A 13,754-nucleotide genomic window follows, 5' to 3' on the forward strand; every position below is an offset into this window, starting at 1 on the left:
GAATGCCAAGAGGTGGAGAAAAAGACCTCCCCCTAGCACAACCAAGTGCAGAATAATCCCAAACACCTGGTGACCATGCATGTGGTCAAGTCATCCCCTAATGTAGCCCTGCTGTGTGAAGCAAGCTCAGATCTCACCAGAAAACCTTTGTGGGCCTCCACAGATAACGCATCACAGTTTTAATGGTACTTCTGTTAGTTATTTAGCTGCGTTGTGTTCTTACCCTGCAAGGAAGTGTCATGAAACACGACAGAATCCGCTTATAAGAGTTCATTAGAGATAAAGGGATAGAGAGTGCGCAGACCTGTGGGAGAGACACGTGCATGGAGAAAAGAGAGAGAGAAGAGAGAACCAGGAACATGGCGCTCTGCTTTAAAACCGGCTGGGGGCGTGGCCAGGTCACGTCACTACTCCACGCGTGTGCGTAGATCACATGGTCACGTTGCGCGCTTACGTGGCCATGTAAAGTCACGGATCCTGGTTATGCAGACGCCTTGACCCGGAACTGGCTCTCCTGACCTGGAATTGGCTAGGCGGAAGTGTCCACCTGGTATATGCGACCGTGGGGGCGTGTTGTGAACCCTTCAACTTCCTTGCTTGATTTCTGCTAGGCACTATTTCGTAATTAATTATGAAAACTTTTTAAATTTCAGTTCTGTTAAATCTTAGAGATCTTCCCAGGAAACGTATTTGTAAAAAGTTTGCCTTTGTTGGTTCTTTTCTTTTCCTTTGACAGGATTTACTGGATCTGCCTCCTTGACCTCTTTCTGACCGTCTTAGAATCATTGTCACCACCACCTTAGCAACCTGGATGGCCTTCTCCTACCACCTACCTAAGTCCAGAACTTCCCCTCAATGCAGCCAAACAACACACTGAGTAACCCTTGCCTGACTGGGCTCTTTGCTTAAATATCCTCAATGATTTCTCTTTGCCACAGGGTGGCACCAATAAGAAGACATTTATCGTCGCAGAACAGAAATAACAAATCATTAAGTTAAATGACATGCATGTGACTTTACCAATTAAGATGTTTTAAAATGGTTGAGGTTGAAGACATGTGATCTTTCAAGTTCAGTCTGTAGAGCAATGTATGTTCAATCAGGTATGTGTGGGGGTTATGAAAGGTACGGCAAGGCAATAAAGGTAAAAGTGAAGGCAATGAGCCTACCTCTTGCCTGTGATGACAAGTTAAAGTGAAGCCTGGGTATCCTTAAAACCTCAGCTTGGTGCACCTGGGGATAGGTAAAGTCATCCTGTGGCTCCCTCCCCTAACAACATTATATGAGGATACAAAAAATTCCATGTAGATGAAGCATGGAGCAATTTGGGCAATAAGACACACTTCTGCCTCAGGGTTTGAAAAAGCTGAGAGCAAAGACAAGGTTATGGTAAAGGGCTTGGGCCTTGGCTATCAACTGGAGCAAGTTCACAACCCGCAGGCGTGAACCTAGAAGGCCAACTCCCTGTGCTCTGCCGCTCTGCCAAGGACACGGCCGTGCCTACGGTGCTCTCCTGGTGATGTCCTAAAGCGGCTTGAGCTGCTGTTGATGTCAGCAGTTTGCTGCCTGGCCACTCTACCTGTTCTTCTATAGTGCTACCACAATTTGCCCTCTGGGAGCTGCCAGGCGGGAGATGAACCTCTGTCTTTAGGGCAGTCTATAATGTTAATTATGGCCTGTTCCTCCCTCCACTTTCCCCAGGACCCACTGCTGTCCCCTCATCTCCCCACTCTCTGTCATGCTCCACCTCCAGAAGTCCTGACCCTCTCAACGAATCTCCTGCCCTCAGAATCCTTGCATGTACACCTTAAGGAGCCAGAAATGGCCACTTCCTATTCCCTCTTCTTCGACTGACTCAGAGTGAATAATTTGGAATTTTAGCTTTAACATTATCATCGTCCTAGGAAGGAAGAATGGCCCAAATTAACTCAAACATTATTTGGGTACCCTATTTATTCCTAATGACTTTATAATATTTACAGTATTTAAATTCATATTTTAAACTGTACTTGATTAAAGATACATTGAGTTGTCATAACTTGGAGAATTAAAAAAAATAGACCTTGTTTTCAGACAAAGAATGTATTTATAAAAGGTTTGGGTACAAAACAATGTTTGAAAAATAATGTAAAAAACCATAATAGTAGCCTATGTCATAATTAAATATGGATTTCAAAGACTGGCAGGAAAGACAGAGTTTGTCCATAGAGGGAAAAAAGTACTGAGAATTTTTAAAATATAAACAAAGCTGAGGACAAAAAAGTCCATCTTCTAGATGTGCTCAGCAGGGGAGGTGGAAAGAGAAAGCTCCAAATTAAGTCAACTGTCACTTCTTGCTACATCTTAACATCATAAATGAAGTGTCCAAAAATTCCTCAGTGTCTGTTGTTCAAGGAAAATCCAAGCACAAGGATGACATTCTCATCTGCCCCACCTCTGGCGAAGAGAGGCCACAGCAGGAGCCTGGCAGGTGGCGTCCGCAGTCCTCCAAGGCTGCTGCTTCACTACCACATGATGACTGTCTCCCTCCAGTGTGTGAACACAGAGAGCCCCACCTCACCCCTCCAGCTACCAGGGTCCTCTCTAGCAGCACAAGGCATGTTGTCCATGTTCTCTAGTCACTCAGCCGGTGGCCAGCTTCTTGAGACTGGAACCCAACAGAGACCAGAGTGTGACTTCCCAGCAGGATCACATGAAGAAAAGACACTTGCTTGGAGGGTTGGACTTTCTTCTCCATGTAATAAATTTTAATCCCCGTAAAGCCTTAACTCAAGGAATTTATCACATACATGGTTGACGGGAGCCATAAGCCTAAGCAACCCTTGACACACACTGCCATATTTGGGTTTCTCTCCTCTTTTCTTAGATCTAGGCCTTGCCTAAGTCTTCATAGCAACAGAAACCTCTTCCCACAGATACCAGAACCTCTTCTCAGATATCAGATGAATGAGCTGCAGTTAAGCAATTAGGCATTTAGACAAGGGTAGATAGATAACCTTCATAGCAACATTTCCTGCTGACTGAACAGCCCATAATTAAGTCCCTTCCTGCTTGCAACCCCCATAATTAAGTCCCTTCCTGCTCTCAACCCCCTTTGCCTACCTATATATGCCTTGAGAGTAAAATAAAATTTTGGAGCTTGATCAGACGTCCTGTCTTGCTCTCATTCTTTGTGTCTCTTGTCCCTTTCATTCACCGGTCCTCTCTTTAGGTCCCTGTTGATGACCCCGCTGGCCGGGGCACATTGTGGCAAATCAATCAGATAAATGAAGTAATTGGGCTTAAGTGGAAGGAAGAACTTAGTCATAAAGTTCCTGTGAAAATTTGTAAGTTAAATATTCTACTACCTTGCATCCATTTTAAAGAAAAATGAAATAAAATATTATACATAAGCAAGGATGTGGAAAAAATAGAACTTTTGTTTACTGCTGGAGGTACTGAAAAATGGCGTAGCTCCTAACCATATGATATCATAATGTTACTTCTGTTTGTATTTCTAAAATAATTAAAAGCAAGAACTTACAAAGATCTTAATACATACATACACACACAACAACAACTTTATTCACAATAACCAAAAGATGTAAGCACTGAGTGTTTATTAAAGGATAAATGGAAAAAGGAATTATACAGTTTACAGTTTTGAATGTTAAAAAGGAAGAAAATGTTGGCATCCTGAAAATGATGCTACAACATGGAGTGATCTGGAGGACAAAAGGCTCATCAAAATAAGCCAATAACAGAGCAAAAATTATATCATCTCATTTATTACAAGTGTCTTGATTAGTTAAATGTCTAGAGACAGAAGGCAGATGACAAGGACCAGGAGCTGAGTGACGGGGGGAAGGAGAGTTATTGTTTAAGGATATTGGGTTAATTACTTTTCTGTGGCTGTGATAAGACACCATTATCAAAGGCAACTTATGGAAGAAAGAGTATATTTTGATCTATGGTTCCAGGAAGATAAAAGTCCATTATGGGAGGAAGGCATGGCAGCAATTATGGAGGCAGGAACAGAAAGCTCAATGCTTATATCTTTTTTTAAAATTTTTTATTAACATATTTTTCCTTTATTTTACATATCAACCAGTTTTCTATCTCTCCTCGCATTCCCTACACACACACACACACACACACACACACACACACACACACACACACACACACACTGACTCCCATCTACTCCCCTCCCCATCCATCCACTCCTCCTCCATCTCCATTCAGAAAGGGGCAGGCCTCCTATGGGCTTGAACATTGCATGGCACATCAAGTTGAGCTCCTCCCCCTGGGGGAGGTAATCCAGCATGGGGAACAGGTTCCCAAAAGCCAGCCAAGCACCAGGGATAGGTCTTGATCTCACTGCTTACAAACAGACCAAGCCACACACTGTCACACACATGCAGAGGACCTAGATGGGTCCCATGCAAGCTCCCTAACTGTTGGTCCAGAGTCCATGTGTTCCCAGGAGCTCAGGTCAGAATGCTCATATCTTAACCATAAGTACAAAACACAAAAGAGAAAACAGAAATGTCACCAGACTTTTAATCTCAAAGCCCCCCCCACACACACAGTGACTTACTTCCTGCAGCAAGTCTGCACCACCTAAACCTTACCAAATAGTTTTACCAATTGGGTACCAAGTGTCCAAATGCCCAAGACTATTAGAAATGTTTTTCCTTTAAAGCATCACAGATATAGAATATCATTTTTGAAAGGTGAAAAGTTTGGTGTACAAATAGTGTTGTCAGTAAATGTATGTTTCAGAATGGATAAAAGTTAGAGTTCTCTGAAGAAACAGAGTCAATTGTGTGTATGTGTGAGCAGAGAGATTAGATCATGGAGGCCAAGTCCTAAGATCTGAGGTTGGCAAGTTGGAAGGCTGATAGTGTAAATTTCAACCCAAAGGCTACAGACTTCAGACCCATGAAATGCCAATGTTTCCATTCATACTGAGAAGACCAAGTAGACGCCACCATAACAGGCTGCTCAGCCTTCTCTCAGAGATCAGGCCTCAATTTCAGTTTCCTAAGATTGAGCAAGCAGTTTCTGGGAGGGCCATGAACAAAAGACAATTAATAACTGATGCTCCTGTCAGCAGGGACAGAGATAAGACACACCAAGCCTGGGCCACTGAGTCAGCCCCACAGTCAATATGTGCTAGGCCAGCCGGCCTCCACAGCAGTTCAAGGACAAAGCTCCAGGTCTGCCTCAAAATGGCTTAGTGTAGCCTTGACTAACCCCCACCTAACCCTAGCCAATTAAAAGTTACTAACATGATCGTCACTCGCATAAACCAATCCTGAGTCTGTTCCTATGTAATCTGTAGACCCCAAGACTCCCCCAGCCTTGCTTTACCCACTATTAAAACCCTGTCCTGTTGCTACTCAGGGTCTCTCCTGCTCCGCTGCATTGCCAGCCAGACAGAGAGGCCTGAGCTAACTCTCAATAAAAGACTCTTTGCTTTTGCATCAGTTTACCTCTCAGCATATTGTCACTCAGCTGAAAGAATGACAAGCACAATTCTTGTTTATTTCCCTTCATTCTCAGCTGGCCTTTAGTAGTCTCATCTCTCAACCTCTAACATTCTCTCCTCCTTGTTCTTGTCTCTGCCAACCATGGCACTCATCCCCAGGGTCACATGGTATTCTGTGCTATTGTTAATGACAACCTTCCCAAATCAGGAACCCATCATTTCCAGCCTCTCCTGCTTCCTTCTCTCTAACGCAATTTCCCTGCCTACCTTCCAGGCTAACATCCTGCCACAAGTGGATGTGAGTGTGTTTTCAGAATCAGACACCAGATGGCAAGCAAGGACACCTAATCCAGGAACAGGCCTGGCCATTCACTCTATGGAGGTTGAGAGCATGCACCAGAGACTAGTGAGGGGCCTTAAAAGAAGGCATGCAGCCAGCACATTTCCATGTTTACTGCGGTGCCCAAAGCTCACAGCACTAGCTGGTCTCTTCACCAGCTCTTCCACCAAGTGCCTGATTTCAGAGTGCAGAAGCACACCTTTCCATCCCTTTAGCAGCAGGACATGGCTGTGGTTTTCCACAGCTGTCTCTGATGGTAATCTACTCCTCCCAGAGAGTCTATGAGATGAGGGATTTCAGCTTTAATTCCCAATCTAGAAAGTCAGTTTGCTTATAGAAATGGTACAATGAATACTATATGGGGAATTAGTGGGAAGGGGGCCTTCAAACGGATGGAGAATAATAAGAATTCGTGTCTCACTCTTCAGAATTTCAGGAGACTTTTCTATCATCTTTCCATTACAGAATCAAAGATTGGAAGACATTTTAGCATAAATTATGTTGGCCATGCCATCTGCTCGCTACCCACTCCCTGTTCCAACCACTGGTCTCTGGGGACGTAGTCACTGTTATTTTTATGCATCAGTCACTTATTTTTTTACTTTGTTGATTAAGCTATTAAGAAATGAGTTCTGCAGATAACCATGCATGCGTGGAAGAGAACCCAATGCCTCAGAGGAGATGACAGCCCCAGCCAGTATCTAAATTGTAGCCTTCAGACATCCTAAGCTTAGGAGAGAGCTAAGCCCTTTTCTGACCCACAGACACTATGAGATAACAAATGTATGTTGTTTAAGCTGCTAAATTATAGCAATTTGTCACACAGCAATAGAAAACAAATATAAGCAATGAGCAACACTGTAGCATTATGGTGGGGACACTACTTTCCTTCCATGAAACTCTTAGGTACAAAGTGTATCTTTACTAACTTAATCTCTATTTAATGTACCATTTCCTCTGCTAGAACAAAATGATAAATTGTTCAAATTAAACCTGAGTCATTTGAGAGTTCTGTTTTTCCCTAAATTTTCATTTAATTTTCAGGCACATTTCAGTGTGATGGTTAACATTATGTTTAAAGTTTAAACTTACTGTGGTGATATATTATGTCCCCCAATATATTGTACACCCTAATAAAGCTTAGTGCCCCCTAATAAAACTTATCTGGAAATCAGAGAAAAAAGCCAGCCACTATATTAAACATAGAGGTAAGGCAGTGGTAGCACACACCCTTAATCCTAGCATTCAGGAGGCAGAGATTCATCCAGATCTCTGTGAGTTCAAGGCCACACTGGAAACAGAGTGGACCAGGATTTATCCCTAGTGCATGAAATGACTTTTTGGAGTCCATTCCCTATGGAGGGATACCTTGCTCAGCCTTGATGCAGAGGGGAGGAGCTTGGTACTGCCTTCACTTGGTCTGCCAGACTTTGTTGACTCCCCAGGGGAAGCTTTACCCTCTCTGAGGAGTGGTTGGAGGCAGGGTGGGGGTGGGGGGTAGGGAGGTGATTGAAGGGGAAGTGGGGGGTGTGCAGGAAGTGAGGAGGGAGGGGAAACTGGTTAGTATGTAAAATGAAAATGTAAAAAAAAAGGCTTTTAAATTTTAAAAAATGGAAAATAAATGGTTCATTAGACCTTGTATGGAACTAAAAAACAAAAACAAATAAACAACAACAAAAATAAACACCTGTGACTCTCTCCAGAGCCTGGGGTCAAGCACAACCTTTCAGGCCTGTGCCTCCCAAGCATACCATCTGGGGCTTTATTCTTTGAGGGAACCAACCCTTCTTTCTTCCTCAAGTCTCCTGCCTCCTTCATCAGTCCCAAGAACACAAGTATGGAAGGGATGAGGGAGAGAATCTCTCTCTCTCTCTCTCTCTCTCTCTCTCTCTCTCTCTCTCTCTCTCTCTCTGTGTGTGTGTGTGTGTGTGTGTGTGTGTGTGTGTGTGTGTGTGTGCGCGCGCGCGTGCCTGTGTCTGTTTCTTACTGGAAATTAAACCTAAGAGCATGTGCTCTACCACTGAGCACACTCCTAGACCATGACGTATTTTTCCAGTGTTTGTTTTATACCAGACCAAAACACTTCTAGAACAAGGATTTGATGATATGCTCCCTAGTCTTTTAGAACACTGGAAATCTCAAATCTTGTGCCAAATATTGAATCATAATCAATAAGCCCTGTTTGACCTTCAGCAAGAAATACAATCCCTGAGAGTTAGTACATAAAAATTTGCTTTCACACATATAGCATCTGCTCTTAGCAAGACAACTCTCATGGTTGCTCCCTGCTGTAACTCTGTATCCAGGTAACTTGGATTTGATGGCTCTGTGTCCAATGTTGGCTCATGCTGGCTCGCCACAGCCAGGTCTTGGTATCTCCTCTCCCTTCACACTGGATGATAATACATACTAACATAATGTTGGGAGATACCAACATGTTGATTTACATTTATCAGCACACTACTAATGGTTTATTTCAACACATTGTCACCAAGGTAACCAACACAAAGGAGTATATATCTTGAGAGTGCATTGCTAGGTATTATATGACTCAATCTACATAAAACACATAATAACTCCAATATCTGCCCATTGAGCAGAGCATGCTCACCACCTATGTCTGAGTACAGAAAAGCTAAGAAATGTGACCTAGCACATGAGTATTCCATGGGAAGTAAAGGCCCATGTGACACTGCAGGAACGGCATTATCAACTACTAACATCAAATTCCCTACTACCTCCCTACAGAAGAAGTCTGGATGGGCTTACCTGGAAACACAGATGAAGAGACAGCTTTCACAGAGACATCAGAGGAATAGCAGTTATTTCAATTACAGAATAAAATGTATAGAAGTCGCATATGACAATTGCTTCAGATTTTGAAAGAAGTTCCATCTGTGTGAAGATGCTAATGGTTTTGATACACATCTCTCCAAAACACATACACTGAAATCTACTCACAGAGGCGATCATATTAGAAGGTGGGGTCTTTAGGAAAGAGATGAGGCTATGGGCTCTTCTCCATGGACTGGAGTGGTGCTCTTATAAAAGAGGCTGCAGAAAGCTGTCGTGTCTGTCCATCCTTTCTGCCATGTGAGCACACACTATGTTCTCCTCCAGAAGATGCCACATCACAGTGCCATCCTGAAAACAGAGAGAATAGATACTGATCAGACTCCAAATCTGCTGATGCCTCGGTGTTGGACTTCAAAAACACTGCACACCTTTGAAGAATAATTTCTATTTTCTGTAAATTATCTAGTCTCAGGCATTTTACTACAGCAGCAGAAACAGAGTGGAGTAGAGTGATTTTTTACTTCATAGAGTTTGATTTAAAGAATGAATAAAATGGATCATCAACGCTAAATTAAGTAACTGGACATAACTAAGCACTAAAATGAAATCAAACAGAAATAAAGAATTGTAAGAGAGTGTGAACAGAGGCATTCTCTCCATTTAGATTGGGTAAAGAAGACTATGTCCTGGTGATACTGAGCAGCAATGGCTAATCACAAGAAGAAACAGGAGTGTGAGCAAGCCAGTGGGTGAATAGTCTAAGATACTCATGACTCCATAAAATAATGTTATAACAATCAAAACCAATTAGCCAGTGAGGATGCATCTTGTCCAAAAGTCTCAAAGATGACTCATTGTTGTACTGAGATAGTGACTTAAATAGATGTCCTTTGGGCTCCAAATTTCAGTGACTTGCAGGTGGGTGTTGAGTGTTTGGAAGAAGGATGGTAATTGTTGTCAACTGGGAAATAAATAATCTAAGAAAAAACGGGAAAAATGAAGAGCACAGAATGTCTTCCTTTGGAGAGAGAGGAAACATGAAGCTCAGAGCAGCAGGCATGCTTTGTCGAGAATCTGAAGAATGCTTGCTCAATGAGCTCCATGCCTCTGCCTCCGAGACCCAGTCTTGCTTAGAACTACTGCTACCTGGGGAGAGAATAGGAAGCACAGAAGTTTCCCTGGCTGCCCTTACAGAATTTCCCTTTAGGGAAACCAACACAAGTGAATTTACATAAAACATTATTCTGATGTCCTCTTGGCCAAACAATCATGAAACACTAGTTTCCCCAAAGCAACGAAAAGGCTGAAAAATGAAAACAAAGCATTGTGTACCGAACAGATTTGATTGTATTATTTAGGCCTCACTTACTGTTTAGTTCTAAATAGTTGCCTGTCCGCGGTCTATTTGTCCATTTGTTTGTCTTTTTCTTCTCTATCTCTCTGGACACTTATTGCATAGCTTCATGTTTCTAGGGAAACATTTGAGTAGACACTTTGCCTCTCCTTAGGTGCAGGAAATGGCTACTTTGAGAAGCCAGCGAGCCCCAGAAGCTGTAAGTCCCCCAAGTTTTTCACACTTTCCGTGAAGATGACAGACAGCTTTCATTTCAGGGCCAGACTGCTGTTCTGGAAGGTGATTTTGCCCTTGGGTCGGGAGCAGGGTGTGTGTGTGTGTGTGTGTGTGTGTGTGTGTGTGTGTGTGTGTGTGTGCTGTGCGTGCGAAGGTGACAATAAAGCTTGGCACTGTGTGTGTGTGTGTGTGTGTGAAGGTGGACAATAAAGCTTGCCACTGTGTGTGTGTGTGTCTGTGTGTCTGTGTGTCTGTGTGTGTGAAGGTGGACAATAAAGCTTGCCACTGGTTTGTGGCTTCTTCCTTAGGCAATCATTGCTATTTGTGGGCTGTATTTTATCACAGTTACCACTAGATGGAAGTGGTTCCCGCAGATTTGTGTCCAAGGGCTCTGAGGCAAGCCTTTTTACTGGCTGAAGCTTGGGCAGTCTGGCGAGCTGCCTAGGGAACCCTGCTGGCTTCTCTCAGAGGATTGGATGCAGCCTTGCAGAACAACCACTCTGTGGCTCACTCTTTTCCTCTGCCCCGCCCCCACCGAAGAGAGCTGTCCTGGTAACCAAGCTCAGGAGCAAACAGTCATCCCCCACCTCCATGAACCATGCTGTTCCCATGGTGCTGCTCATACAGGATAGCAAGCTGCCCTTCAGAAACCCTCCGAGGTTTGTGCAGATCCTGATGGCTTGGGCATGACTGTAGGTAGCACTTAATGGGACAGCGTACCTGAGCCAGTGCAGAAACAATTTGTCCATGAACATGGCCTTCCACATAAATCTCGGCAAAGTCTCTGCTCCAGCTTCAGGCTCTCTTTAAACTAAATAGACTTCATGTCTTTCCCTCTAGCTGCCAACTCCCAGCATCCCTTTGGGCTACGTAGTCGCCTTTCTTCCCCTGTTCATTGTCTCTCTGACTGTTCATCATCTCCAATTCTCTGACCTTGGCCAGGGTTCACATCCCTGAGCCTGGTTCGAAACTGCTTCTGGAGGGGACAACTCCTGAAGCCTGGTCGACTATGTATAGTTGGTAAAGGACATAGCTGAGATTTTTAAGGCTAATTTCTGTGTATGTGTGTGTGTGTGTGTGTGTGTGTGTGTGTGTGTGTGTGTGTCTGTCTGTGTGTGTGTCTGTGTGTGTGTCTGTATGTCTGTATGTGTTGTGTATTACTGGGTATTGAACCCAGGGCCTTGCACATACTAGACAAATGCTTTACCACTCAGTTATATGTGCAGATCTTCTCCAGTGTTTACACTGTCATGGACCAACTGTACCTCTCCTATTGAGTCCACACTTGAAAATGCTGTTCTAGGCAACTGGACACTTATTTAATGCATGTTGAAAATAGGGGCTGCAATGTTCTGTGCCCATATCAGATATTAGTAGCAGCTCTTCACTCAGCCGAGGGGAGGCTTCACCCAGCCCAAGTGGACTCATTAATACATCAGATAGTACTTGATATGAGTTACTGGCTACCCCAGCCTAAGAGCACTTCTCTACTAAAGCAAAACTCCTATTTTTGTGATCTGAAAGTGGTTTAATTACCTCTGCTTTTATAAATGTGTTTTTGATGATGGCTTCATCATAAAACACAGGCAAGTATTTCTCCATCAGGAGAGTTTAATTACATTTTCAGTGTGTCCTATTAAGACATTCGTCTATTTTAATTGGCCAATTTAGTAGATGCACATATTAATCTTAGAAACAGAGAGAAGTCAGCAGGGAAAATATAGGTATACAGTTCCAGGAAGTGACAGCTGCCGGAGTGAGAAGTATGACACCAGTCAAGTTTTTTCGAGAAACTCCAGGGGAGCCATATAGATGCTTGGTGTCACTGGTGGAGACGAGAGGGCACAAGGCAAGTGCTCTCTCTCTCTCTCACTGGATGTCTTGTACCTAAAGCCAGATATCACTGGTTTCCAATTTTGTAAAACCATAAATTCTATTATTGATAAGTGCCAAGTCATGTAATTCCTCCCCTGAGGACCAGTCATCAATGTCTGATAGCTGCTCATTTGAATAGCGCAAACATTTCGCTTGTGGATATGTCTTCAGTCTCTAGATTACAGGCCCCGTTCTATTAGGCTGTGGTGCCTTTCCTAGCTACCCTTTTGTTCTTTTTGGCTGGTTCATTTTACTATCACTAGTTGGCTTTCCTGTACAGACAATGTCCTCCATTACTATAAATTATGCAGTTGAATCCCCCACATTTGGAGAAGTCACATTGGGGATCAGCAAAAGTGCAGCAGCATGGACCTAACCCTGGGAAAGCTAATGTCTTGGTCCTGGCATCTCTCCTACCGAGTAAACATTATCATTTTACTCTTAATACAGACACTCTAGAACAGAGAAACTGGAAAGGGGAAGTGATTTCCTTACAGTAGTCACCCATTTCAGCAGCATCTTCTCCATCTGCCCTTACTTCCATTCAGATTATGATAAAGCAATTACCCAGCATCAGGTTTCTCATCTCAAAACATTTTACCATATTCTTTTAAAGGGCAAGTATTCTTTTTAAACAGTACACACAGTCATTCCAAAACTGAATTATCAATTGTACCTAATACCATTCAATATCCAGAGGATGCTTGGGTATCTCTGAATGTTCTCTTTATTTCCGTGTTTATTTTTTCAAATAAAATCTCTGTTAAAGTTTGCTGATAATGGTGTCCAATGGTCACTTTTAATATGAAAGGTTTTTTCTCTCTCTCTCCCTCCACCATTCTTTCCCGTAAATGGATTTGTTAAAGAAACAGAGACTTTCTCCTGTTCTCTGAGTCACTGCACACTGCTGAAGATCTACATCTACTGAAGAAGATCTATATCTACTGAAATCTACATCTACATCTACTGAAGATCTACATCTAGCTGAAGATCTACATCTACTGAAATCTACATCTACTGAAGATCTACATCTGCTGAGGATGATCTATATCTGCTGAAGATCTACATCTGTTGAAGATGATCTACATCTGCTGAAAATCTATATCTACTGAAGATCTACATCTACAGTAGTATTGAACACTATCTTCCAACTGTACATTTTCTGTGACTCAATCATTGTATCTAGGCTTTGTGTGATTCACAATTATTTGGTAAAACTACATAGACAGGACTAGGCTCTAGGTCAGCATGCACTTAGCATGTCTGAGACCTCAATCCTTGTCATAGTTTTTGTCAACTTGCTATAAACTGTACACATTGAGAAGAGGGCACTTCAGCTGAGGAATAGTTTCCATCTGCCTGGACTTTGGGTACGTCTGTGGGGCATTTTCTTAACTTCTGGTTGATATGGGAGGGCCAGTGTGGGCAGCACCTCCCCTGTGCAGGTTGACCTGGCCTGAATAAGGAGTGTAGCTAAGCAAACTATACAAAGGAAGAAAATAAGTATACAAAGTAAATAAAGCAAAGTAATAAAGCAGAGTTCCTCTGTGGTTTCTGCTTCAGTTCCTGCCTCCAGGTTTCTACTTTTGAGCTCATACCCTGCCTTCCCTCCATGAGTGACTCTAACTGGTAAGCTGAAATAAACACGTTCTCGAGTTGGTTTTGGCCGTGGTATTTATCACAGCAACAGAAAGCCAACT

The 13,754-nt window shown here is 43.0% G+C and overlaps 1 pseudogene; it reads right to left on the minus strand.

Moving 5' to 3' along the window:
• Positions 1–12,329: 12,329 nt before the first annotated feature.
• On the minus strand, positions 12,330–12,482 carry LOC114702522 (annotated as a pseudogene).
• Between the last annotated feature and the right edge of the window lie 1,272 nt (positions 12,483–13,754).

This window comes from Peromyscus leucopus, chromosome 10, assembly GCF_004664715.2.
Source record: "Peromyscus leucopus breed LL Stock chromosome 10, UCI_PerLeu_2.1, whole genome shotgun sequence".
Lineage (NCBI taxonomy): Eukaryota > Metazoa > Chordata > Mammalia > Rodentia > Cricetidae > Peromyscus > Peromyscus leucopus.